This window comes from Dromaius novaehollandiae, chromosome 1, assembly GCF_036370855.1.
Source record: "Dromaius novaehollandiae isolate bDroNov1 chromosome 1, bDroNov1.hap1, whole genome shotgun sequence".
Taxonomy (NCBI): Eukaryota; Metazoa; Chordata; class Aves; order Casuariiformes; family Dromaiidae; genus Dromaius; species Dromaius novaehollandiae.
The window spans coordinates 188,527,274-188,550,083 of NC_088098.1; the positions used below are offsets into that span (position 1 = coordinate 188,527,274).

The 22,810-nt window shown below is 41.1% G+C and overlaps 1 protein-coding gene across 3 annotated transcripts in view; it reads left to right on the forward strand.

Annotated features, from left to right (window-relative positions):
- The first annotated feature begins 6,979 nt into the window (after window positions 1-6,979).
- Window positions 6,980-22,810, forward strand: part of FNDC3A (fibronectin type III domain containing 3A) — a 123,521-nt gene continuing 107,690 nt past the window's right edge. Inside the window, exon 1 of one of the 3 annotated variants that reach the window (XM_026108371.2) lies at window positions 6,980-7,181. The gene's annotated coding sequence lies outside the window, so the exon portion shown is untranslated. Of the gene's footprint in view, window positions 7,182-7,210; window positions 7,344-22,810 lie in introns of those variants that run through there. The other 2 variants (XM_026108370.2, XM_026108372.2) reach the window with 2 other exon arrangements.

Consider the following 22,810-nt stretch of genomic DNA (forward strand, 5'->3'; position numbering starts at 1 on the left):
CAGCTCTGGGGCCCTTTCTCACTGAACTAGGAAGTGTGGCCTAAGGCTTCAGCAAATTTAGCTATTCATGCTAAGCAAGTTTTATAGAAGTTGTGGTAAACAGCAATTATTTACAGTTCAGGTCCCAAAATCTCTGCCCGATCATGGTCTGGTTCAGCGCAGGCTCGGTGTGTCCTGGGTGGTCGCAGGGAGACCATTTTGGGGGTCGCAGCAGCTTAGTCTGGGGCACCTTATGTACCAAGCAATGTTTAAGGCAAAAGTTCACTCATCTGTCCGCCACAGGGACTTCCCACCATGACACAGAGCTTAAGCGTTATCCACTGAGGAACGTGGGTGATGCGGACCACACGGATTGTATCCCGGGGCTCTTCTCAATGGCCAGGGCCTTTGAGGTGCTGCTCATCTACCATGGCACAAACAGGGAAAGATTCCTACAAGACCAAAGACTGTGCACAAGAAATATCATTCTTTCTTTTCATGCCATCAGTAATCACTCAAGTTGCATGATCTTTCTTTCAAAGAGAGACCCTTCCAAGAAAGAAGAAATGAAAGACTGGTATCATTTGGAAGGCCAGCCTACAAGAAATCTGCATGAGTTATGATCACTGAACACAGGCATTGCTTGGATCCAAAGAACACCGAGTTAAAGACTCCCCAGAATCAAAATGATGCTCAGACTCTTTATTCTTTTCTATTTCTTATTGTCATTACTTTATTAGGGAGTATTTGTCAGTTGTATATTTGTTTGCAGAGACATGTAAAAATTAACACAAACCTCTCACTTCTATAGTCAGTATAGTCTTCTGGGTTGAAAAGCAGTGTCTGCAGTGTATTCAGAATCAGCCATGCACAAGGTTTAACTATCATCTCTGCTTTAAGTGCGTGGAAAGATAACAGGTTGCTTTGGAGAAAAATAAAGCAGAATCTAATAGTTTGCAGTGTAAGGAGGACATGATAACGCAGAGTCAGCTGCAACCACTGAGATGCTTCAAGGGAAACAAAAGGATTTCACTTCACTGAGCAATTTTTCTTGGCAAGAGTCTAAGACCATAACAGGCATTTACATTTTCTACTGAAGTCTCACATATACTAATGTTCATAACCACCTATATCAACACACAGAACCGGACAATACCCTGGCTGGAACCTTAGATTTGAAGGGAATACTTTTTCCTTAAAGACTAACACAAAATAATTTAATTTCCTTATGGTCTTTTCTTTGTTAAAATTTCTGAGAAGTTACACAGACAAAATATAAAAGCAGATGTAAATGAAAACAGCTATACTGGGTCAGTCCAAAGAGAGTTTCTTTGTAAAAGCCTAGCATCCATCTCCAACAAAGGCCAACAGCAAGGCAATGGGCAACTGCTCAGTGATATTTCTCCCCAATATTCTCCCAGCCTCCAGCAATTTGTGGCTCAGAGACTCCCTAGACCAGAGATAGTGTGTTTGGTTTTAATAGTCCTCATGGTGTAGGCTACTCTTCTTCACCCTGCCATGTTCTACTTTTTTCTACAACAAATGAGATTGCATAAACCAAGTGACCAGCTACATATTTTCATCTGCCCAAGAGTTTTGTGTGCATTAGCCATTCTTACCAAATAAGCAGAAACCACACAAAAGCAAAGTATGTGTACTCCAGGGGCTAAAACAAACTCACTTACCACACAGACGATTAAAAAGGAGGAAACTACAATTCCAGCAACAATAAGGCCAGCTTCTACTGCTGGTAGTGCTGAGCTGCCTTCACTATTTCCTGCCACAGGAACCAAGTGCCAGTTGCTTGACACTGTTAACATTTCTGAGACACCTCATCAACCATGACTTGAGTTTTTTCCTGCACATAACTTCAGAAAACAAGACTGCTCTTTGTGCTCATCCTGGTTTGAAGATTTTCAATGGCTCCATTATTCTGAAGCTAGTGAAGTATACCTGATTTTCACTGTTGCAGAGCTTTTAGGTGCAAACAATATTTGTCTAAATACACAGATGATGCTTTCACACCGCCTGGATACTTTATTTGGAAGAAAAAGACCTGAAATAAATACGAGAGGAATCCGCTTTCTCCAAGCCACCATGAAGCAGTTAAATTCTTCCAGAAAACCACAGAGAATGTTGGCGACATGCTAAATATTCAGTCCTCTTGGGGGGGGGGGGGGGGGGGGGAAGGAAGAAGAAGAAAACAGGAAAAACTGAATGAAGAGACTAATTAGTATTCCATGAGCACATTGAACTCAGGCTGTTATCTTGCCAGACAAGGACTTGCACTGCGAGGCCTTTTTACTGAACAAGCTTGAAATACACCCTTATGTGAAGAGGTTGACAAAAACTTTCTTCAACTTCTTTGTCTGCAAGCACAACATGAGTCTGATATTTCAAAGGGCTGGAAAAAAAGAGTCACAGCAAAATTCCCAAACCCAGCATTTCAGAATGAGATAATGGAAATCTGGTGTGCCTCAAACCCCCTCAAATTAGTGGCAGAGCTTCTCAGACAGGAAAGGTTTGCTACAGGAAAGGTCCTTGCTACTGAACTGGGTCAAAAAGTCCTAAACATGACTCAATCTATCCTAAATTCTGCCAGGTACAGCTGTTTCAGCAAAAGAAAGCCAATCTAGAAAATTTGCACTTCCCTCTCAGTGGTCCATCTGATCAGATGAAAGAACAGCTTATTTTGAGAGCAAATCTAGAATAAAAATTCAAACTCAGGTATGAAATTCCTGCATTATCAAGAAAGTTAAAGCTCCTAACTAAATACAGACTAGTAACCAAGCCACTTAAATTAAGCATATGAATTTTGTAAGTCTTCCTGTTTCCATACAATTGATCTTTTAATGTCTAATTTTTAATCGCTACACAATTATTTAAAACCAACTCCAAGAAGAAGCACAAATTCAATGTATGCTTCCAGCGAATGCTTCAGTTACAACGAGGACTGACTGATTACTCAGCGTTATCTATTACAAGCCAACTGTTAGTTTGCTAGGAGATCGCTACTGACAGATCAGAAATATCTCAGTTCAAAGAGCCAAAATAAACACCCGTGTTTTTTTAAAGTGATGAAGCTGATAAATATTACGTTACTGGTGTCTACAAGCAGTACTTTAGGTACAGTTTTAAGGCTGTATGTAATATGAAATCATCACTTCAATTCATGATGGAAAAATCACAGTTCAGCTAGTTACTGGTTTCAATATGTTTACGCAGAAAGAAGTGATGATTTACCAGGTACAGATTTTACAAGAGTCAGTCTCAAGTACCCAAGGTGAAGATCATTCTTTGATATTTTTAACAAGTTGTATGGCTTTTTTTTTAACTTGAGTTTAAAAACTAATAATTTTAACAAGTAGTTTTGTGCCATATATATATTTCTCCATTTTAATAAAGTGTGATAAATGAACTCAGTGCCTAAACTGTGTACTTCCTATCCATGTAATCCCTGCCTTTATTTCGCTTTTCTAGTTGGCAAATAAACTATCAGTAATTAAATGCCACACAATTAGACTAGTCTGTCAGCTAGGCTCCATGTCATGTTTTTGAAGTCTAAATACTGGCACCAAGTAGAAAATTCTGGACTAATTCATTTTTTGTAGAGTTTGGTTTGTTTTAGCACCTGAACCTCTTAGGGAAACAATCTGCTGTGCCTATTCTTTTTGAGCAACAGACTATTCTGTGAGCAACCCCACTGAAATCAGTGGAATTCTCTCCAGATAAGGAGACAAATCAGTAAGATGAGAAATGGCAGATTCCCCCTCTCCTCTCAAACGGTACATTTCCTGCAAAGTCTTGATATTATGCTAGAATTACTCCCCCAATGCAAGAGTTGAATTCTTGAATTTTGCTGTCTATGACTGGATTAGCATTTTTATGCATTAAATCCTTCTATTCAACTTGGTACCATAATTCTATAATTTCGACTGGTTTAATACTGACAGAGAATGATTTACTTCATCATCCATGTCATGAAAAGCAGGTAAAGAAGCCAAAGATTTGTGGAGTTGTGTCTTTTTAAGGTGTCCACCAGCATTTTGATAAAAGTACGGCAAATAAATCATACAGTATTTATTCTCTAACAAGTGTCAAAAATAAGCACTAAGTAATTCTTATTATATGACACTGCTCAGTGTGTTTTCAATTCTAATCTTTTGCCATTTTATGTAAAAACACAGCCAATCATATCAATTAAATCTCAAGTTTCTTCCTTTCCCCCACAAATGTATATTTTACATTTAAAATGAATCGTGCCTCACCTTAAACAGTTCTCATCAAACTTTGATTTTGATGCATCACTCCATTATTAAAATGGGATTTTTACAGCTCAATTCCTTCTATACAAGTCAGAAACCAGCAAATAATTTAGACTGACTGGCAGCCTCTTTGAGAGAGGATCTGATATGATGATTACGATGCAGGTTTGGGGAAGATGCTGTATACCTAAAATAAAGGTACTTCAATTTCATGATCATTCAGTTTTCTGCAATTTTTAACCAACATATCAAAATTAAACCTCATTCATCTCATAAGGCTGCTATCATTGTATAGTTTGTTGATTTTAGGAGAGCTATATTTATGCATTAATTACTTGTTTTAAAAAATAAACCCTGGCTGTACTTTTTAAATTCTTTAGTATTAAATATATGCTGCTTGTCTCATGGACATCAGTGCTACCAACGTCATGGTTTCCACAGTCCATAGTCCAAACTGCTGTCTTTGTGGTTCATGAGACTGTGGTAAGCGTCCTGTGCAACCACAGCAAACACCATTTCCAGTAGTGTTTTCAATTAAAGTTTGGATGATAAACCTGCGTGTAGGTAGTACACAAGAAACTGTGAGGTCTGACTGCGAGTCTGCTGCTCTGACTTTGGCAGCCGCAGCCTGACAGGCTGATGGAGCTCCGTGAGACAGCAGCAGAGATGCCGCTACCGAGCCTGGCAGCCGTTCCTGCTTCTGGCACAGGCACTACCGACATCCCCAAACTCCAGCTGCGGAATAAAGACAGGTCTCCCGCTATGGAGTGCGGTGCTCCACTGAACCCTCCATGCTACGCCACATTATTTTAACTTTGGAATTGGAGGTTTTCCCTATTTCCTACGAGGATGGAGAGAGCTGCAGAACTTGGTCCTGTGACCTCGATTTTCATATTAGCATGAGTTGCCCACTTCTCATCCCAGGCACTACAATGGTATTATTTTTCTGAGTAACTACAACTTAACAAAAACATGAAATAACAACTGTGATAACCCTGATGTTTTGGAATTCCCTGGGAACAGCACCTGTTGTTTTACTGGAGAAATGAGAGCCACAGAAGGGGGGGCAATACTATACAATCAAGAGTATACCTTAAGGGGGTAAATCTCAAAACATGAAAGAAGAATCCATCCATGATGGATTTCTCTCCTTGCCCTTTTCGGGGTTTAGCTACAATATCAATTTCACAAATGTTCATCATTAGCACTTGCAGGTGTATCTGGTATAATATTATAAAGAAATTCTGTCTCCATGGCTTCTTCTAGCAAGTTCTGCAATGGATGAAAGGCAGGACATTTGCTCAGTCATCTAGAAGTAGCTCAAATCTCTATTGGTAATCTAGATTGGTAAATAATCCCAATTTAATTCAGTTTCATTTTAAAAGAAGTTTATTTTATACATGTGAGTCCATAAAAAAGAGATCAGGAGGTCACTATATTGGTTGCCCCATGCCTTCCAACTTTCAGTATTATTCTGAGTCATTTTTCAGCTGATTTTAATTGGCCTTACAGCAGAAAACATAATTTTACATACTCATATTTATATATTTATGACCCAGAAAGGAAGGAAGCAGATGAATGATTGCATCACGCAATGCAAAATTATACACCCCCAGAGCAGTGTTTGGATGGGGCCAAGACGCTAAAACACTCCTAGTCGGCCTGATGGCACGGTGCTGTGGAGAGCCTCGCTCCACCCCACTGAGGCCTCCAGGTAATTTAGGAAACCGATATTGAACCTGGAGTAAGACAGGAAAACAAGGGAGCTCCGAGCAGCTCCAGCTGCAGAGACGTGAGGCTTTGCACCCCTGGCTGGTCGGTGCCGCTGCCGGCACGGCGCAGCGGCATTTCTGCAGGACTGACTCATAGGTGAACGCCACCGGATGAATCACCAGCAGTGCTTTCTGCAGCACCTAACGAGGTAGCTCATCCAAACATCCATCAGGCTCGGCTCTCTCCAGTTTTTGAGCCCTGACGTAGCACAAGGCTGTTTCGCCAGTGATATTACAGGCTTTGCAAGAGGCGCCTACAGCGGACAACCAGGTTGGCGAAGCACCCATTGGCGCGTCCGTCACCAGCACGAGCTACCTTCTGCGCAGGTTAAGCTGTACGAATGACATGAACTCTGCTGAAAGGCAAGAGAAAGAGCAACTTGCTAATAACAGAGAACTTAAGGGCAAATTAACAAAACTACTCTACAAAATGCCTCATTCCCTCCAGTCTGCTGCTGCAGAGGATTACGAAGCTAAGTGCTGTAGTAGAACCATTTTGATCCATAATGCTTGAAAGGGCAAACATTAAGCAAAGGGTAATCACAGGTTAGCATTCAGGACACCAACTGAACATCGCAGGTGTTAAGGGAAGATAGTTCCTCCTTACATAAGTAATGGCAAAAAATGCATTTCCTCCTCTTTCCCCAAACACATGGGATATCAGACACATTTGGGCAAAGAGCAGGGCATGGCTCGGGTGTTGAGAGGAGCAGATATGCTCCTGGAGGGCAGCTTTACCCACGGCAGGTGGGTTGAAAGTCGCTGTACGTCTGGCGCGTTAAGGCGAGGTGAAATGGCGGCGCTGCCCACCCCAACCCCGCTCCCTCAGGAGGGGTCACCGCCCCGCCCCTGCCGGGCCCCGCCCCTCGGCCCCGCCCCGTGCGCTGGCCCCGCCCCCTCCCCGCCGAGAAACAGCCGCCCCGCCCGACGGGGGGGCTTTCCGCGCAGGCGCAGCGCGCTCCGGAGCCAACAGCCCCCCCCCCCGCGGCCCCTCCCACCCCTTGACAAAGATGGCGGCTGCGCTCCGGCGGGCGAGGCGGAGGGGAGTGCTGGGGCTGCGGGGCGGAGGCGGCGGCTGTGGCAGTAGCGGTGGCGGCCACGGGAGGCAGTGACAGGTGCGGGGCGGGGAGGCAAAGGCGGCGGAGCGGCGGCGGCCGCAGCGCAGGTACCCCGAGTGGGCGGGCGAGGGGGTGGGGGGAGCGGCGGCGCGGCGCCGCCCCTGCCCGAGCTGCGCCATCGGGAACTCCCCTGCGCTCCCCGCCTTGGTGCCGCTGCCGCCGGTGGCGGAGACCGAACCGTTAGCCGGGAGCGCGGCGGGGCCATGGCGGTGAGTGGGGGCGCCGGGCGCTCGCCGCCCCCCGGCGGCCGGTGCGCCTCAGCGGAGCGGGGGGGGCGGGGGCAGCGCCGGGCCGGGCGGGGGCAGCCCGTCCCCGGGGGGCTGGAGTTCCCCTCCGCGTCGCCCCCGGGGAGGGCAGGGGGGAGCCGGCGGCCCCGCTTCCTGCCGGAGAAACTTTCTGTGCCCGCGCCCCGCTCGCAGACGCGGCCGGAGCCCCTGGCAGCGGCGGGCCGGGGGCCGCGGCGCCCTGGCGAGGAGCTGCCGCCGCAGGAGGGCGGCGGATCGGGGAGGGAAAGCAGCTGTGAAGCGCGGCCGGAGCAGCTGAGGCGGCTGTGACAGGCGGCGGGGAGGAGGAAGTGGTGGCTTTCAGCACCTCTTTCTCTCTTGTTGTTCTTCTCCCGCTAAGCCATAAGTGTGCTCTCGGGGCTGCCAGCGAAAGGGGTGAAGTGTGTGTTTGTGTGCGCGTATAACACTGCTTTTGGAAAAACCCCGTAACTACCCTGTTGAGCGCTACTAGAGACGCTCTTTCGGCTAGATTTATGCCCGATTTCTCCTTCCTGGGGTATTACCCCAGAGCGGTTTGAGCCTAAACGCAAACTTTTTGTCGCTTCCAGGCAACCTGAAAGTGAAACCAGCTAAAAGCAAAAATGAAACTTATCAGGCCAATTTATCCTGCAGAGTACAGAAAATAAGCGGTAGAAACAATGGAAGGAAAATGAGTTAGGTAGGAACAGATAAAGCGTTACGTGTGGTACCCAAAGAACGTGTTAGTCATTTGTTGAGCCTTGCTGAAGGCAGTTTATTAACTACGTTGGATGTCAAGTGTTATTCCAGAACATCTAATTTCATGAAGTAATTTCTGCAAAACATTCCTTGTTTTTTAAATTTAAGTCTTTATTTAACCTATGTATCTCTCTAGATAAAATTATAAATAGCCCAAGTTATCATGAAGACTTCAAATTTCTTAATTTTTTGCTATTAAATATTTAATGACTTCTCTCTTGGAAGTTCCAGTCCTGACAAGTCTTAAGCTAAAAAGAAGCTATTTGGGGGTTATGGCAATAGGTAACTTTGTGCTTACACTACCAGATTCACCTCCTGGCTACAGTTGAATTTTTGTGTGTCCGCCTGCCTGTATGTGTTTATTTTGTGTCATGAAACAGTATGAATCATAGCAACTCAGCAGGCCTTAAAATTCAGATAGGACGGTCAGTTGCTTTTCTTTTTTTTTTTTCTTCTTTTTTTTTTTTTTTTCCTCCACAAACTTTTAAGGAAATGGTCTCAAGTACTTGCGAAGTTTAATCACATGATGCATGGAGAAGTGAGCTTACAGGTAGGGAGAAGGCCATGCGCATGTGTGAAAGTTGAAAGTAGCTGAGTATCCGCAATGGTCAATGTTACAAATTGAATAGGGCTCTTAGTAGCTGGCATTCCTACTAAACACGGGGAACAGGAAGGGTCCTCATCAAATTTACAAAAATAGCCTCTTGGCCTAGATTCACTCTGCACATAAAGTATGTATGCAAGTCATCTTGGCACAGGGACTTTTGAATCTGGAACTTTTTTTGGCAAACCTTGTTTTGACAAGCTACACCAGGATGTTTTTTCTGGTGACTTCTGATTCTTGTTGAATCGATTATATCACAGGCTTTGATGCTGGTTTTGATAGATGAAGCCTTAGTCGAGATGCGAGACATGGGGATCCTTGTCCTCAGAAAGGCCATCAGTTGCTTAGGTCACTTAGTCCCAATGAGCAATCTTTTGAGTGTCTGCTTTGAGCAGAGTCACAGTCTGACTACTGTAAATGATGATACAAACACAAAATTAAACAAGTGCCTCAGGTTTTTCAGGACAGATAGAGACCTTCTGAGGATTTTTGCTGTATGACAGGCTCTTGGTGTAAGAGTTGCTTTTGGCTCAGGTCATTGCATGCAACACTGAAGTTAGCTGATTCCATCCACTGGTCACATTTCTGCCTTGTTAGAACTTCAAGTTTCCACTAGTTTGTGCACTGGGGACTTAAAACTCAAAGGTTTTTGATGGTATAAGTAATGATGTAATGGAATTGCAGAAACTTGAATTATGATTCAGACTACTAACTCACTTGCTTTGGTGTGTGAGTGCTGTGGCTCTTGAGGTGATTTTGTTTGTTATTCTCTACCTTGTGGCCATTTAATTTAGCCTGAATTTGGACCTGCTTCTGCTAACTCAGTGTTATGCTGATGATCATTTTGGCTTAAGATAACTGAAAGAGAGCCTTACTAATTGTTTTTGCAACTGTAAGTAGTTAACTGGATATGTTTAGCAGTGTTCTGTCTTAGGACTTTCTGGGAAGCTAAACCCTTAAAGCGTGACCCTAGGAGATGTATGGTATTCCATCTGGGTCAATACTTTTTCTTAAGCAGTTACAACTTCTAAATGCTTTCGGACAACTCGCTAATTTAACTTGTTGACAGTTCACTTCTGGAATACTGTTATTGTGAATGTGTTGGTCTTTAGAAATACTGAATACTTGGAAGCATGGAGTACTGGTGTTCTGATTATTTATTAACTGATATCTCTGTCAAAGTGGCAAACCCTATAACCCAGACCTCTCCCCCTCACTCGTTTGGGGGGGTGGGGGGGGTGCAGTGGAACTAGCAAAGATACAGTCTGCTCCTTCTTTGACAGTCAGATACTAAAAAAGACAATGTGTTTGAAGTAGCCTGCCCACTTCCTAGATAGTGTTGTTGTTTGCAGCTGTTGGTGTTCATTGCTGGTGCTTCATGGAACCTGAGGAAGTTTTATCTTCCCTCCAGAATTTGCCAACTTCCGTAGCTTTTTTTGACCTCCAGCTTCTAATCATTACAGGATTTCTAGTTCAACCTCTGTTAAAATGTCTAGAGGTAACGTGATGTTTCATTGGTGTGTATCTGTGATCTAACAAAGCAAATTATGAATTGGATTCTGTTATGTCTATAAATAACAGCTTTATATTTTAAGCCTGTTGGCTTTGAGAAAATTGTCATCGCATATTTAATCAATTTGTAGCAAAATCCAACTTAGCTGCAATTTACAGTACATGACTTGAGTTGCTGGCCATTGCTTTTCCTGTAAGACCAGATCTAGTAAAAATAGATTTGACTTGCACTGACAATTCTTTAGCTTAACTAGAAGATATTGCTTGTGTCTCAGAAAAGTGATAATTTGGAATGAGTACATAGCTTCTTTCTCTGTACAGTAAACACAAACAATGTTTATTTTATTGCTTGGGCCAGTGTTTCCTGTATTACAGAAGTGACCATTTTTGCTTGTTTTTTGGTATATACTTGGAGCAGTCCCTTTCTTAACATTGTCCATAAAGTTTACTGCTTTTGTTCATTTCCAATACTACTTTGGATTGTCATCCTGGGGCCTCTATTTTGTAGGGTTCATAGGGGTAGCAAATGTTTAGAAAGTGTCTGTAATAATTTCTTGCAGGTTTTTACCTTTAATTGTTCCAGTCAATTTGCATTTAGTTTCAGATTGGATAAATATTTTAGAAGTCTGTTGTCTTTCTGTCCGTTCCGCTCCCCCCCCCCCAAAAAATGTGGTCCTGTTCCCACTTTACATACTCTTGAGTCAGTAGCCAGTAAAAAAAAAAAAAAAAATTTTTTTTGATAAGCTCTTATCTATAACTTTAACAAAATATAAATGGAAAAGGAATTTGTCAGACCCTTCGTAATATATGATTTGTTGCTAGTTTTTTTTCATGCTAGCCTCACCCATGTAATAGATGTCTTTGCACTCATGTACTAGATTATGTACTCTTTCTTGAATAAATTAATTACCTATTTTGGTTAGCATACATGATGCAGAAGCTGTTGATCTTCATTTTGACAGTACAGCTGTGTGGAGGATTGTGTAACTACCCTTCATGGAGGTATCGGTGTAGAATGTTTTTCTGTTCACTGTGTCGTACCTCAGGAGTGGAATATCCTTCAGTTTTCCAAACCCTTTATTAAAACTCTAACACCATATTTGTTGTCAGTATCTTCATGGCACCTCTCTGAGTTAGGCTAGACATACTACTCTCTGTTCACTGCTCCTAAGAAACTTCTGCCATTTTTTGCCTGGGGCAAGCACATTTGTTGGCCTCAGTCTCAGTAGACCAATGTGTGTACTCTCCAGTTTGTTTTGTTGAATTTATATTTTTGTCTCCCTTTAAACTTTTGCTTTTTCAGAATGCCTGAAGCTTCTTGTTTTACCGTTCTGCGTTCTTTTCTGAGGTCAAAACATCACCTAGGTTAGCATTGGTACCCTCTCTTTCAGTTTAGTATTTTGAGTGCCAAACAGAATACCAACAGCAATTTGCAGAAGTTGTTAAAATGTTGAATATGCTTATATTGTGCTTTTTTCCCCCTTAAGCCTTCCTCTCAGAATTGTTCTGAAGCATTTAGGAGAGAAGAAAGGGGGAGAGCCACATGCTGCAAAACTCCTTCATTTATAGGCCATGGAAAATATTCTCCCTTATTCAGTTACTTTGGGCATAGACATAAAGAGCTGTCAAAAAATAAAATACCCACAAATTTTTGATCCCAGTTTAACCAGTAAGCTTAGTTCTTACGGTCCATTAGTAAGTGAGAAGCCCAGCACTTTTTAAGCTGTGATGAATCTTTCTCTTTTGCTTTCCAGCCACAGCACTAGAACAAGTCATTTTATTTTCCTGGCAACATACGGGCTTGTATAGTATTGTCAAAAAACTGTTTCACAACTACTTAAATTTAAGCAACAGAACTGATGCACTCTATGATTTGAAGAAGAAAAAAAAGTAAAAATCCCAACTTTTTATCAAAGTCTGGAAAATATTGCCCACTGAAGTATTGTCCATGGAGAGAGTGACAAGACTGAAATGAATTTATAGTGTGATAGCTGTAGATAGTAGCTTGATTCAGTAAGTGGGCTGTAAAGACACAAAAACCCTGGTTGTGTTTAGATCTGTGAAGCTCAGTTTTTAATGTCTCTTGCCCCTGAATATCCTGACATGAAAACAAACTTAACAAATCTAGAACTTCACTGTTATATTTTAAATATAAGTTTTTTAAAAAAACCCTATCGCTTACATACATACAAATACTTCTTTGTAGATGCTATTGAGTTTGCCCAATGTACAAATCCAATGCCTGTAATAAGGCCAAACTTTACTTAGCTTATAAGAACCTACAAGCATGAGATACTCCCAAGTGTCTCATTTTCGCCTTGCAAATGTAGGATATTCAGTATGGTGTCTCACTCCTTTGATTACAAAGTAATCTTAATCTGCTCTCTAACTTCCAGTTTTCAGACTGTAGGGTTTTGTTGTTGGGTGTTTTTGAACTGGAAGAACTATACCTATTAGATGACTTGACAGAAGAAAACTGAGTCATAAGCAGCAAAAATATCAAGTAGATCAACTTTTCTTGGGGCAGGGGAAACACATTCTAGAAGGTGGTAGCAAATCATGTAGCAAGGATGAGTGAAAAGTGTGCATATAGCTAAAAACAAAGCTGCAGGTAAAAACAACCTCTGTATGCCAGCTTAAGAATGTCAAAAGCGAAAACAGGTGACTTGTAATATCATGGCAATGAGAGAGAACCTGGACTGTAACTGCATTTTGCTCATGTTTCAGTTTACCTATCAATAGGATATTCGGGGACTTTTTAGAGTAAATGTCCTTAACCATAGGACTTCTCGTGCATCTTACAAATCCTGTAGAATCTAATCAAGTAGAGAAGACCGTGCTTTAGGACAACTGTTGCTTCACCCGTTTAGTCTAGTATGAAGATAGATTGAAGACTCTGAAGTGCTTAAGAGGACTGAAGGAACCTGCAGAAGTGAATAGTGACTGTTGAAGATGATCAGTGTTAGAGGCAACTGAAAGGCAATTTGTTTTAACTTCTTCAGACTTGCTCATAACTTGACTGTCCTCATTTAACAGCATACATGCACATACCACTCAATCTTGGCATTTCAATGGCAAGGATAAATTACTGTAATTCAGGGAATAAAACTTAAAAATATTGCAGTATTTTTATTATGTACATCATGGCGATACAGCTCCAAACAGATGTATATCTAGCTTTGTGGGTTTATTTTTGTTAACAAATTGAGAACTATTCAGAAGAAACCTTGCAGCTTAAGGTATGAAGTAGGAAGCTGAGAGCAGCTGTGTCCTCTGGCTGGGCTGTCAAACTAGTTGGTCCCCTTATGTTTTGACTGACTGGGCAACCTTTCTTGGAAGATGGGGTGGAATATGGGAGAAGGAATTGCTAGCATCCTCTGAGCAGCCAGTAGCAGCACTTGCTCTTGTTTTGCAGATCTTTCCCTTCTGTAGTTGCAGAGGCTCCTCCATGAAGGAACCTTTGCAGGAGGAGCATTTTTGATGTTCAAGAACTGCCTTCAACTTGAGATGCTGTTTGACTACCCCGATTTAATTTTTTCTATGGCATGCAACTAAATGCTTCCATACTGTTGTCATTAAGCTTAATATCCAGGGAAGTGAAACACCTGCCAGGGTAACTGCCTCTTGATCCTTTTTACTGCTGTAGTCTGTAGCTTTGTGAATGCTATGCATTGGTGCTGGAAGAAGCAGTACCTCTCTAGCTGCTTGTTCCTATGCCTGGCATGCATTGGCATGACTGCGTAGCAAAATGGTTTGGGCAGCTATTCCAGGTTAAAACGGATCAATTTTTGTAAGATTAATTTTAAACTACATCTGTCCTCCAGTTTAATTCCTTGTGGTGTTGGCCAGTTGCTTGCAGTGGCACAAGTGCAACAGCTGCTAGTACTATTTAGTAGAACTAGATTATGGCAGTCTAAAGTTTTCATAAAACAACATCTTTCAGATATGTTTGTTAGGCCTCAAAACTCCTTTTTGTGTGTTTTCTTATTGTTGGGTTGTAGTTTCCAAGTGCCTGTCTTGGCTTGTTGTGTTCTGTGGTATCATCCTGTTCCTTATGGAAGAGGAGACCTACAGGTTTTCCTGAAACAATCTATATTCAAGAGGAATCAGCAGAGAGAAATCTTAAAATCTACGATTGCAGCTGTTAGGCTTATAGCTTTGTTGCTCTAGTTTCATCTTAGGTTTGCATAGCATGTTTTTTATTTTTCAGAACAAGCAGGAAAGAACTGTTTCGTAACAGTTTTTTAAGAGCTACTGGTTCTTCTTGAATCATACACTCTTGTTTGTAGCTCCAGTGCTGGCAGCTGTCTCTATGCAATAAATTTGTCTCAGCGACCAGTTACATCACATGAATAAAAATAAATACAGGTTTTTCATTTGCTATAATGGAATCATATGAAAAATTATTAGTTTGAAAATTTGACCTCACTGCTCATAGTTACTAAAAAGAGGGAGCCAATAACAAACAAGGAAGTAGCTTGATACTTGGCATTGAATTTGCTTGCATTCTCAGAAAATGAACATGTTCTTAAAGAAAAATGAGGGCAAGAATAATGGTTAACTGGCAAAGGCCAACATGTTTTTGAGCCCATATGATTTTCAGAAAATAAACTGAAGGAAATGCAGTTCTGGCAGAAGCTTAGAAGAAGCTAATTTAGCCAGTATAAAAGTAAACTTAAGAGAGTTTAGGGAAGTTTTGGGGAATAAAAAGAGTGTAAAACAAACAAAACACCTCTATAGTTCAGATCAGTGAAGTGTAAAGTGGAATTGCACTGCATTTACGAATGGTGCAAGAAAATGCGCTACATAGATACTCCCGGGAAGTGTGCTCAAAAACAAATGGAGTGAACTAAAAGAAAGTTGTCTCCGTAAGACAACAGAGGCCACGCTATAGCTCACAAGCTGTGTGGCAGTGGATCAGACTGGTGTGCCTGCTAGAGACCAGGGGTAACTTTATACCCTGCTGCTGACATTTACTCAATGACTTTAAAATGCGCGCTATCAAATTAGGTGCGAGTAAGATGAACAGATAAACTCTCATTTGTGCAATGGCTACAGTTATCTCTTTCTAGAGCTTACAGAACCTGTTTAGGCTTCTTTTCTTTGAATGTATATGAGGGAGGGGCAAATCTTCGGAAAGTACTGAATTCTCCTTATGCAATAACTTCAAGATATATGTATGTTATGTGTAGTTCATCCAGATACAGTCTTCAGAGGGTTTAATAAGAATCTAATAATAGTAACATTTAAAACCAGTAAATGGTATTTCTAGGTAGTTTTCATTGTGTTGGTCTTGATACCAACACTCAAAACGTTTCACAGTTTAAGTGCTGGACAAGTGAAGAAGTAGAGAAGTGTCAATGAGTGCATTGGCCCTTTCCATATGACTAGTTTATCAATGTCTAGTTCTTTATGTAGTCTTCACCTTCAAAAGTTTAGGTTTCTAGCGTAGCTGTTAATAAGAGTTTATCCTGTTTTGGCTCAGACTCAAAAACTGCCAGCTCGTAAACAGAAATGCTTTAAACTTGAACAGCTGGAGTGTTTCTTATTATCTGCTGTGCCTTCTTATATAAGTTGTAGTACCCATGACATGAATGCATGAACTGCACTTGAAGCTCCTCCTAAATCATTGCAGTTCAAAACCTGAAATATAAAGGTAACCTGAAGTAGGTATTGATTTACTATACTAGACTCCCGTGACACTAAGATTTACAGTTTTGTGGTGGTTTGGCCACTTCTGCTTTGAGAACAGGCAGCAACCATTGGGAGAGAACTAGATCCAGTAACTGTTTCAGCTATCTGAGCGCAGTTTGTGTTTATGAATCGGTATTTTCAACTGTTAATGTTTGCCTTCCAGTGGTAACAAACTATGCATGGAGGTAAGTGTCACATCTCAGGATTTTTGTCTGAGATTTCAAGTGTTTAGTGGAAACCTGTGACATCAGTGTGAACTACTGACAAAATATTTCCTTCGTTATGGTAGAGGTCATAGATTCCTTTTTCATATGGGGAATTCCAGGGCTTATCAAAACATTTTGCAATGAATTTTCATTTTTTTTTAACTATTTTGATTTAGTTTGTAGTGATTGGAAGTGTTGGACTTCGATTTGCTTTACAAAACTATACTTTTTATAATTTACATATATATATTCCGTCTTGCTGCAACTTTAATGTTTCAAATAATGAAACTAAGAAGAATACTGGTTTCAGTTTCACATCATTTAAAAGGAGATTGTCAAATTAGTCAAATAGAAATGCTCCACAAGACATCTGTCTTTTACCAAAAGATAGCAATTTGTGTCTCCATGCTGTTGGAAAATGTTTTATCAAGTTTTCCAGGAACCTTTTTTCTAAAACAGGAAAAATGCTTTATGAAAAGCAAGGCCCATCTTTTAAATAAACTACATATTAATCAAAATAATTAGTGCAGAACTAAGAAAACAAAAGCTGGTAGATTCTAATTGCCACATCTGAAAATGCGTGAATAGAAAATATGGTAATTGAAAATATAGTGAATCTACAAAAAAATTAAACCGTTCAGCTAATTTCTGATTTTTTAAAACAAAAACTCCCTTCAGAGTGCTTCATAATTTTAATAGCTCAGGTGCAACCTTATGGATCACTGGCTAATTATGTTGTAGTATTTTTCTACACCAGGTACACTCAGATACACCCTGTATCTGAGCTCTTTCCAGCAGTGCACTAAGTGACATGACTAACATCTGTCGCATACGGTTTCTTCTTTTATTTTTTCCTCAGGGAGGCATTGATGTAATTTTTTTCAGATTTTTCCCATTTTAGCATGTTTGTACATCTTGGGCACTTGTATTTGTCCACCCCGTCTGGTGACTTCTGAACTGCTTGGCTGATTTGGCAGATTGGAAGAAATCTCAATAATAATATTTACAAGTCTCAAATGGGTGGGCAGGGGAGTTCTTTTAAGAAATATAAGAAATAATAAAGGTAAGTTTATCCTGCAATAGATACCAAAAAACTGATGTGGCTCACCATGTCACTTATGAAACTTTTCCTGCAATTGAAGCATTTAACTGTAGCTTGCATCTTAAAAAGAAGAACCAATCAGACGCAAGACTCTAATCTAAATAAAACTGGGCTTTATCACTTCAGGTGTTTACAAAGATGCTTATTTTTAAAGCGTGCTTGGTGTGTTCATGTTAGAGAAGGCAAAATCGAAGCATGTCATGCATTGGGATTGGAAGATGTTTTTATGGAGATCTGTGGCTCTGAGTTCATTCCTTGGTCTTTGACAAAATCTAGAAAGTGCTGCCTCTTGTGCAGAGAAGCTTTGCCCTATTATTGGAAATTGCCTGGGCCTGTGGAAGTGACTTGCCCATTGCTCTGGAGGAAGGTTGCCGCGGAAGAATGGAGCTGAGGCAGGAATGTGCTGCACTCCCAAGGGCCCCCAGGAAGACCCATCTTACGGCAACTGCTGATGGGCAGCTGCAGAGGGGTGCGAGCTCAAGCATGTCCTAAACTGCACTACTGACTAAGGAAATCCTGGAATGCTGCTGTTTTTGCCATCTCTAATATAATATCGCCATATGACTTGGCAACACATAGTGAGTGTGTTCCTTGTGCTGCATCTCTCTGTTAGGCGCTTCTGCTTGTCTTCTCCCCACTTACACAAAGGCCTTGACTTTATGTGAAGTGAGGGTAAAAATGTATTCTTCCCTAATAATTTATGTATCTGCTGGTCATCTGATTTGACAGATCTAGGGATGTCAAAGAGTATTGTTTCCGCAAGTGTTGTGGAAAATGTGGAGGCAGGTAGAGAAGAAGCGCCCTAAATCACAAAAATTGAGGAAAACTCCATTTCTCCATCAGTAATTTCTCCATCATTAGACACCAGAGAAACCACTGGGCAGGTGTTGCAAGTGCTCCAGTTGTGGGAAAGGCATTTAATTATACTTTGTCTCAAACTCAGTAACCAGAAGCAGCAAATTTGTAGAAAATGAGTTTGTCTTAATTTTCTTTTTTTGTAGGCAGCATTATTAACTGTTAGTATACTTTTTTTTTTTTTTTTTTTTTTTAATCATAGTGGTGGCTAAAACCCAATGAAAATGGAAGGCCTGTTTATGCTGGGTGTTTCATACAGAACTATAACTTCTATTTTGCAATTATCTTCTAAAGTTGTTCCCTTTCCTTCCCTTAAGAGAAAGGCAGAGTATAAAATAATTTGGTTGTGGACAGTATACTATGGTATGTCCTCCAAAGTCTTTTAATTCCAGTTTGATTTTTACCGTCACTGCCTTGAAATTGTGGATCGAGAATCCAAAAAATCGGAGCATTTAAGGGCTTGGGAGACAAGCTAGTGGCACTTCTCTGTGGGTTGTGATCTAATGAAAACCATTTAACTTTGGCATTAGACTTATTTTCAGAGGTCTATGCTTTCAAATTCATATAAAAAATTTAGCTCGGAAGAGACCTTTGAAGATTGCTTAATTCAGCCCTTGCTTGTATCGGGACTAACTTCCAAAATAGCTCAGGTTGCTCAGGGCCTTATCCAGTCAGGTTTTGAGTAACTACAGGGTTGAGATTTTGCAGCCTTTCAGGGCCACCTGTGCTAGGGCTGTACTGCTCTCATTGTGAAGGGTTCCCCCCTCCTTGTAGTCAGTCCAAATTTCCTGTGCTGCAGCTTACAACCCTCGCTCCTTGTCCTTCTGCTGTGCAGCGCCAAGAGGAGTTTGATTCAAGGCTGTCTGTGTGCACCATTCAGGTTGTGGCATCCTGCAGGTAGATGACCCCCAGCCTTCTCTAGTTCCCTTTGCCTCTCCTTGTCTGGCATATGCTCCCGCCCCATAACCCTCTTCACATCTCTTAGCATCTCTCTTAGACTGAGGATGAGCAGGGGAAGAGCAAAGCTGGACGTGGTATTCCAGGTGCAGCCTCAGGAGCGCTGAGCAGCGGGGAATAATCGCCTCCCTCAGCCCCTTGGCTGCGCTCCTGCTAACGCAGCCCAGCATCTTGTTAGTCTTCCGCGCTCCAAGGGCGTGCACTGCTGACTCATGTGTTCTTGTACTTTGGTGATCCAGCTAATTTATTGCTGGTATGTTTTCAAAGAGGCTATCGTTAAGATCAGCTGCAAGTCTCTTGGAGATGGAAATGCTGATCCTTTGCATGTGCAGAGGAAATTGAGTGCCCAATGATCTCAGCCTTGTAATATTCTTTAATCCTTAATGAACAGATGATTGAGTAATCAGCAGTGTTGTATATCTCTTTAGAACATGTGAGCAGTGCCGCAGGAACATTAAAGTACCAAATCTGAAGTCAATAAAGACTGAGTTAAACTGTCATTACAGTTCAGGAAGACATACTTACTTAGCGAGCTGAATTCAGCCTTTGAGCCTTAACATCATTTAGCCTTACGACGTATTTATGTGATCCCTCTGTAATGTTTCTCATGCATCAGTCCTGGAGAGTCTCTAAATGATTCATATACAGTAAATTTGGATGCCTTCACTTTGTTTCGGCTTTGATAACCTTCAGAAAAATCTTTCAAGGTCTGTCCTTACCATCACTTTCCAATTTCCTTTACCATCATAAGAAGGTAAGGAAAATGAATAGGAGTTTGGTTGGGGGGCAGGGGGAGTTTGCTACCTAAAATTCCTATGAAGTGTTAACCTATGCAGCTTGGCTGAAAACTCGGGAGACCCTACATCTCCCTTGAATCATGGGACGGACTCAGTGGGGGGTTCTAAAAGAAGTGTCAGCGATCCTGAGTTACACTTTGAATCGCTACTACTAGTTCTGTATATTCGGTACCAAGATGAGAAAGGAAGTAACTGTTCATGCAGTGGTAGTTGCTGTGCATGAGTATAGACTTCTAAATAACCCTGCCTTAATGCACCCCCAGTAGAAAATGACATTTCATCAGCTTCTGTGCTTAGCAACAGTGTATTATCTATCTATTCATCTCATGTGTTGTCTTCCTTGTCTTGTCTATTTTACTAGGACCATGAGAACTGGCATACTGAGTTGGCCTTAAAATGGGATAACTAAGGATTTATCTTATTATTTTACTACTGTGAAGGCTGCTGCATTCTTTAGTTCTCAGTGGTGCAGGAAACTTGGACAGTAGACTACTGAATCCTCTGTAGTGGTTCTGTGGGCTGTAGGATCTAGCTTTACCTGATGTCTGAATACACACTGTTTTCTTGTTTCACTTTCAAGACCTCACTGTATCATAAGTATATTGAGAAACTTGATGGAATTGAAACAGTTGTATCATCCAGAGCTAGCAGAGCAGTTTTACACAGAATAAGGCTAAAATTATGGTATGCACATCCTTCACCTTCATTGTGGCTCCAGCTTGTGACAGTCTGCTTCAGTGCAGGGGTAGGCTTTTCCAGCCTTCAGCTGAAGGGAGATGGTCACTGTTGGAGTGATAACTTCTTCAGGCGTTGCATCCAGATCTGCAAAAGCAACCCTTGTGCTTGTGTATAAAATAAATAGCCAAACTCCAGGAGTATTTTCAATATGGAACAATATTTTCACAAAGTTGTAATCACTCTACTCTTCTGATCAGCTATCAACAATTTTAAGTCAGCAAATTGGAGACAGCTTGTTAAACTAGTCCAGTAGACCTTGTAGCTATTGGCAGACAGAAGCAGAAAAAATATCTTTGGTTGCTAAATGATGTTCACCTGTTGATATAATCAATGTTGATAGCCTTTGGGGAAGCTTGTGTTTGGCTGGCTGTCCAGTTCGATTATCCTGTCTTCCTTAGAATCAGCTCATTGCGGCATTGAGTTGATTCTGTGGTTTTTTTTCATTCTGAAAAATCTATTTTACCTTTGTATGTATTAAAACCTTTGGTTATGTCTACTTTGTCAGGCTATTCATATTCATACAATTTTAGTATGGTAAAATTACCTACTCATCACTGCTATGGCTTGTTATTTCCATAGTTTCTTCTGATTTCCTTTAAAAAAAAAAAAAGAGAGAGAAATGAGAAACCAAGAACTGATGCCTTCCCTTCCTACTAGGTACTCACCTGCTTAATAATTCTGTATTTGAATTTATATTTTTGAGGGTAAGCTGTCAGGTTTTACTCTATGTAATATGTTTTGTGCTCTTGTTCAGGCAAAATACTGCATATTGCCAAGTCAGGTCTAAGGTTGTTACACCCGTGCTCTCACCAGTATCTTTATCAGGAACACTTCACCGGAAGAGTCTCATCAAGTTCAATGGAAAAGATTTTCTTTGTCAGCCGTACTTTTCCTTAACGGTTGATGTGGAATGTTATTTATAAAGAATTAACTTACTTGGCCTTAGATCACCATTGGGCTGACAGGCCGAGATTGTCCCATTAGCCCTGTTTAAAATATTTAATACATGATTAGGTTTTTTTTTTCCAGACCTCTGAAACTTTCCCAGGACTCAGAAGTTACTTGGAAGCCTTTTCCAAGGAGCTAGAGATGGATTTCTTCTAAAAGTTTTGGCTGCAAGCTATCTGGATCTGCTGACTTAAAAGCTGTGTCTTCAGTGTCTGTTTGACATCCTCACTCTGATATGATAGAATTGGGCTTATTTCCAAGATACACTTATTAAACATGTCTGCCTTTTTTGATACCAAATTTTTGTCCATTTTATCTAGCCTCCCCTCCCACTGCCACACAGTACTTCTCCCTTTTCAGACTCCTATCTATCTTTATTTTGTCCTCAAAGCTGAAGAAAAGGCTTATCCTCTAAGTGGTGGACATACCAGGTCTTACCAACAGACCACATTACGCGCATTGACTGGTGCAGATTGCTGCCTCTTAGCTAGCGATAGGGCAGAAACTTCTGGTGACATGTAACAGACCCATGTTGGCATGAAACTTAGTCCTGTAGTCTTCGAGACTAGTTCAGTGGCATTGCAGAGAAATCTAATATTGCATTGTTGAGAAAGCATTGATTTTTTTTTTTTTTTCTTTTTTAGATTGCTACTTGTCTAACTTTGAAATCGCTTTTATTTTTGGTGTAGAGGGAGTCAGGAATGACACTCTACCCAGTGCCTGCTGTCAAGGTATATCAATGAGCAGTGGTGCTTCATCTCCAAAATAAATCAAACACTTGGATTCAGAAGTGGAATTCGGCTGAGTCCCGATTAAGGCACCTAAGTCTGTGTGTGAACTGCAGAATACCCACCTGAGAATGCATACCCATATACCTGTAGTACCTTAATTTTTACAAATTATTTTAAAATTATTTTTTTTAATTACTATTTTACAAATTAAATTAAGTGCCTGTGAGAGCGAGAGTGAATGAATGAATCTGAGGCCAGTTGTTACATATGTCCAGAACTGTTCCAGTCTTGGAGGAGCTGAACAAGTTGTCATGGCTGTCATACTTAAATGCGTTTGGGTTGTGTTTAATTCTCATTAGTGTCCAATTTGATAGACATGTTTTGATTTATGCCTAATATGTGGTGATAGCAGTGAGTGCGTAAGAAGTTAGGAATCGGACAAAAATCCCTGTGTGTGATAAAGGAGGTTAGTGCTACTTTATGTAACAGGCTAGGCATTAGCATGGTGGCCTGGGAATAATGAGCTGGGTT